We start from the raw sequence: 6000 nt of genomic DNA on the forward strand, positions 1-6000 counted from the left end.
ATTCTCCCCATCTGCATCTCTGGATATGCTATTTCATCTGGTTTCAAATGTCCCAGGCTTTCCTTGGGATAAACTTCTCTACAGACTCATAAATCTTCTTGTCAGGAAGTTTTTATTTATTTATTTTTTTTCCTTGCTACAGATCCAAAATCTTCTCTCACCTTGTTTCACTTGTCTCAGTGTATCTGGGGAGAAAGGCTTCTTGCCCTGGCCCACAACCATCCCTTCATGAGACATCAGCCTGCAACAGTGCTCAGGGTGACAAGGGGTTAGGTCTGAAAGTCCTTTGGGCTCTCTGTGCTGCTGCTTGAGTGCAGCAGACAGACAAGCCTGGAGAAGCACCTTGCAGGTTAATCTCGAGACTCTGAATGCAGCCAGGTTGTGTTGCAGATGTTGATGCCAGAGTGTATTTGTTCATTTCACAGTTTTGCTTATTTATCAGATCCTGTGATCATTAAATTGTGCATTACCATTTGGCATGTGGCAGGTTTTAATTCCTATGGCTGGTTTATGCCCTCTGCAGGTATTAGCCTAAATGCATTTCCTGACAAGTGATGGATGCTCCAAAAAGCCGTGGCAACATATTTATTGATCAGAGCTCTCTGTAACCCCAGCTCACTAATGCAAGCTCTCACAGCGCCAGGAACTATTGTCTCCTCAGACTGTTTCATTAACTCAGATGTGAGGGTTTGGACTTTCCTTTCACGCAGGAAGGAGTAAATCTTGAGCGGTGTCAGCTCTAACAACAACTCCAGCTCAGTAAGTAGGGCAGACCTGGCCTGTGCTTGGCATGGGGTCCTCTGGTATCCTCCCATGACAAGAAGTGACAGATAACCTGTGCTGTGCTAACAGGTCCACTGTGAGCTCCTTGCCTTCCCAAGCACACAGCTGAGTGTGTTGCTGACATCCCTTTTCCTCAGATGCAAAGCACTGACCTTGCCTGCTCTTCCCAAATCTGGCATGAAGGAATCCAAGGGATAAGAACCAGAAACCTTTAAAATATGTTCTTCTCTGAGAGAATGGGGAATACAAATGAAGGATGTCCTGTCACATCCACAGTCCATCTAAAGCAGGTGCTTTATTAGATGCAATGGCCTTGTAAGCAGGCTGTGACCAGAACTGTTGGTCCTGGGTGATCTGCAAACCTCCTCTTCAAAACCTGGTAATTGCTTCATATCTGTAGCAAAGCATGGCAGGCAGCTTCTCAGCACCCCAACCTTACAAGATCTTGTGGTTATGAGAGCCTTGCTTGGGGCAGTTGCTGACAGCTCCACAACTTCTGTTGCCTCTGTCCTCAGCTCCAGTGACAAGAGATTTCCTCACTCCAGCAGCAAAATACAGTGGGTGCTGTAAGTTGTCCCATTGGCTTCCCAAGCCAGATTTTTTAGACTGTCCTACTTGGACCTTATAGAACCATAGAATCATTTTAGTCAGATGGGACACTTAAAGGCAATCTAATACAACTCCCCTGCAATGAACAGGACATCTACAGTTTGACCAGGTTTCTCAGAGCCTGGCCTCGAATATCTCCAGGAACCACCACACATGGAACTTGGGTTCAGCCATCCCACTCTGCTCCCAAGGGCCATGACAAAACATCAGCGCTGCACCATGCTATGGGATGGCATCACCCAGGGGGCTCATTGCAGTTCAGAGCCTTGCAGGGATAGGTCTATGGTGCAGGAACACCACTGTGGGGAGTGGAGCAGATGCCGGTGAAGCTGCCAAGGTCAGATGGGAGGAGATGAGAGATAGTGGAGAACTGGTGGGAGGTAGGGTGGGCTTCAGTTCCTCGGTTGTGGGAAATGCCGTCTGATTCAAACCTGCTGGCAGGGATGTTGTTGGCTTCTGGAAAAGCAGTCTCTGCTCACACTGGAGCTGAGCAGCAGCCCACATGTTGCAAACATTTCCAGAAATCAGCTCCTCGCCCTTTCTCCTGAGGTTTGCATGACCCCAACACTCATGGTGGGAATAGAGTAGACTGTCGGGAAGGAGAGTCCCAGTGGTGGGGTGATGCTGGAGTGCTGCACATGCCTGGCTCTGCTCCCTCTGGCCAACAAACAGCAATGGAAGGGCAAAAGGAGGTGAGTATGGGGCAAAAAGAGGTTGATTTGATGCATAAGGATGGGGATTTGGTGGTGCCACCACTTGCAAACTGATGCCCTCTGCTCTGATTGTGTTCCTGTCTCTCCTCTGCCAGAGGTCCCCATATTTATCACCAGCAGCCCAATAGGTATTTCAGCTTCCAGTTGTCCACACCACTTGGTTCTAAATATTAAGGAAAGAGGTCCTCAGGGGACTGTGAGGCTCTCCCCATCTTCCTCAACTATCCTAGGGAACTGACTTTTGTGAGTGGTTGGGCTATGTGATCTCTGGTTGGGCTGGATGATACATGGCTCTGTAATTCTGTGATTCCCTGTCCCCTTCTGGAAGCTGGTAAGGAGAAGGAAATATTTTATGGAAGTAAACTGGGTCCCATATTAATAGAGAGAGATTGCAGCTTAATGCAAGATAAAGAATGAAGCCAAGTGACACGTTAAAGCAGTGAGGGGGAATCTTTATTGTTAAGCAGTGTTTCAGAACAAACAGTGTTGTGCTTGTGTTCTGGAAACTTTATTCCACCATCATAAATCAGGTTTTTGTGATCCCATAATTTCAGCCTTACCTCCTGTTTAGAGCTGGCCTGGTAGAGACATCTGAAAGCTGGGAAGCACTGCTGCCTGCACAGCTTCAGGAAGGGCAGGAAATGCACCAGGAAATGCAAAAGCACTTTTATAAGAGTTTAAACAACAGCAACAACGAAACAAATATCCCAAGCCCAAACTTGAAACAGTTCGTTTTAATTTCCAGAGAAGGATGGTGCCCAGCTGGGTTCCTCCTGTGCCTGTGTCCCTTTGAGGTCAGGGTCAGAACCTCGTGGCTACTGTAGCATCCCAACCTGATCTGTAATTAATAGAGTGGCAGCTGTTGTGTGCAGTGCTCTGCTTTCAGGCTTCAGTTGCTGATTGAGGTGAGAGCCATTGCTCACCAGGTAGAGGAAATCAGGCTAGCATCAGAATATAAAGGATTGTTTTAATTAAACCTGGTATTTCCGAGCAGCAGCAAAACAGAGGAAGAAGTTGGAGTCAGGCAGAAAATTCCATGCACAGTAAGGAACTTTTTCCTCCATAAATGGAGCAGGGCAGAGATAGAATGAGCCTTGTCCTTTGCCTGGAGAAGTATTTGCCTCTCAGCCCTGTGGAATGGGGACTTCAGGTTGGGCATCAAAGAAGGGCAGCTGCTTTAGGATGCTGTGGAGGAAAAACTCAATGCCCTGAGATGCTCCAAGGACTTTTTTTGCTCATCTAACATGAGGATAAGATTGAGGGACACACCTCACACTCTGCTTCTGGCTGCATTTCCTACATCTGCCATGGTGGTGATGAAATCCCCATTTGGAGATGTGAATCTTTGTGCTGGTTTCTGTGTGCAGGACGTGCCCTGAGCACAGATCTCCTCCTGCATCCTTCCAGGTTCCTACCTCGCAGAAGCAATCCAGGCAAAAGTGCTTTTTGGCCCTGCATAACAGGGTAAATAACAGAATTCCCAAACAGCACAGCTGGCCTGGGAGTAGAGTTGGATTTAGAGTTGAACGTCACCAATCTGTTGGACAAGAGATCACTGCAACCAAATAAATTCAGAAGGACACACTGACAGATGAGGAGCTCTGTGTACCTGGGTGGTATGCTCATTGCACTGGGCTGTACTTGGGAAATGGGCTCTTCAGAGACTTTGGAGATCACAGAATCACAGAATTGCAGAATTACAGGGTTTGGGAGAGACCTCAAGAGATCACTGAGTCCAACCCACCTGCTAAAGCTGATAACATACAATAAATTGTAGGCTGCACAGATAGATGTCCAGGAAGGTTTGAATATCTCCTGAGAAGGAGACTCCACAGACACTTTGGACAACCTGTTCCAGTGCTCCATCACCCTTAACATAAAGAAGTTCTTCAGCAGGTCATCCCTTAACCTGTACTGATTCATGCAGTTAATCCTACCCAGGTGCAAGACTCCATATTTGCTCTTGTTAAACTTAATCAGTTTCCCCCCTGCTCAACTTTCCAGTCTGTCCAGGCCTTGTTGAATGTCAGCACAGCCTAAAGGCATGTCAGCCACCCCCTTCAGCTTTGCATCATCAGCAGACTTGCTGAGAGTGGACTCTATCCCATCATCCAGTTAGTTGATGAAGATGTTGAACAAGACCAGACCCAGCACTGACCTCTGGTGAGCACCACTAGTTACAGACATCCAGTCAGGATTTATACCACTGATGACAGCCCTCTGAGCTCTGCTGGTCAGCCAGTTGTCAGTCCACCTCAGCGTACACTCATCTATTCCGCACTGTCTATATTTCATAACAAGAATGCTGTGGGAATGGTGTCAAACACCTTGCTGAAGTCAAGGTACGCAGCATCCACTGCTCTCTTCACATCTACCCAGACACAGACATCATAGAAAGCTAACAGGTTGGTCAAGCGTGATTTCCCCTTGGTGTATCCATGCTGCTTACTCCTGATAAGTGCCTTCTCTTCTAATTGCTTGGAGAGGGTATCCAGAACAAGTTGTTCCATTGCCTTTCCAGGGATGGAGGTGAGGCTGACTGGCCTGTAGTTTCCTGGATCCTCCTTCTTGCTTTTCTTGAAGACTGTAGTGACATTGGCTTTCCTCCAGTCTTCAGGCACATCTCCTGTTTGCCAAGAGAATGCTCAGGGGCTCCAGGACCACAAGCATGGGCCAGGAGCAAAGCTGGGCGTGGGATGTTTCACAGAACAATCAGCCCATAGGGCCCAAGATGGAAACTTCCCAGCTTGTTTTGTGCAACTTGTTGATGTTAAATCCTAAGTCTCATGCTTAAAATAAACACAATTGAGCAAAATACATAAAAATATGCTTGTATCCACAGGCTGGGATACACTTACACGCCACATATCTGGAGTTTCAAACGTTGTGTTTTGCCCAGAATGCAGCTTCAGCAAAACCAAAATTATTTGCAGAACGGAGTCAGTTACAAAAATCTTTCCCAGCTCAGAAATTCTGGGGGCAAAAGCAACAGTGACTATTCAAGTGAAATTGTCTGGCACAGTTTTTTTTTTCAAGCCAGAGAGCTGGAGATGAAATGAAATGGGGCTGCTTCAGAAATGGAGCAAATCTAAACAAACAAACAAGTACACTAAGATTTGCATGAAACTACTTGAAATGATCAAATGGAGATACATCAGTGGCTGTCCTTCTGCCCTTGAACTGCTGCTTGGTAGGAAGAGAGAAGATATCACATTCTTGTCTCAGTGTGAGACCGGAGACATTCCTTAAATCTCAAATATTTCTATGGATCAGAAAACACTTCTTTTTTTCTTTCTTTCTTTTCTTTTCTTTCTTTCTTTTTTTTTTTTTTCCTTGACAGTGTCTCATCTTCTGATGTGGCTTAATGGGTACTTCTGCCAGGATGTTTTCATAGTGCAGCAGAGAGGTTTGTCAGCTGTCTGAGTCCCTTCCACAGCTGCAACGAGCTGATTTAAAGCACATATGAAAATCTTAATTAATCAGCAATTAAGAAATGGCAGCTTGTCAGTTTGCATGGCCTGGCACCTCAAGGTGCAGGCTCTGACTGTGTGCTTTCAGCCCTGAAGCAAGGATACACTTCTAAACTCTTGGCTTTGCATACATCCAACCCAATGTTAAGGAACAGAAAATAAATAGAGATTTGTTGGTAAGGTGACCCAGATCCTGAAGGGGCTGTGAGCTGTTATCCCTATTCCATGTCCAGCATCTGGAAGGTCATTGGGATAGCTGGGGCCCATGGTTCCCTAAGGCCTCTCTGGTCCTACAGCTCATGCCTTGTGTCCCTTATTCCATGTGCCACCACCAGCCAGTCCAGTTGGAGCAAAGCACTTTTGTTCCACCCAGCCTGCAAAAACTCATCGGATTACTTTGTTTTGGAGGCTTCTGCACTTCTTCT

The sequence above is a fragment of the Coturnix japonica genome, chromosome Z, assembly GCF_001577835.2.
Source record: "Coturnix japonica isolate 7356 chromosome Z, Coturnix japonica 2.1, whole genome shotgun sequence".
NCBI classification, from domain to species: domain Eukaryota; kingdom Metazoa; phylum Chordata; class Aves; order Galliformes; family Phasianidae; genus Coturnix; species Coturnix japonica.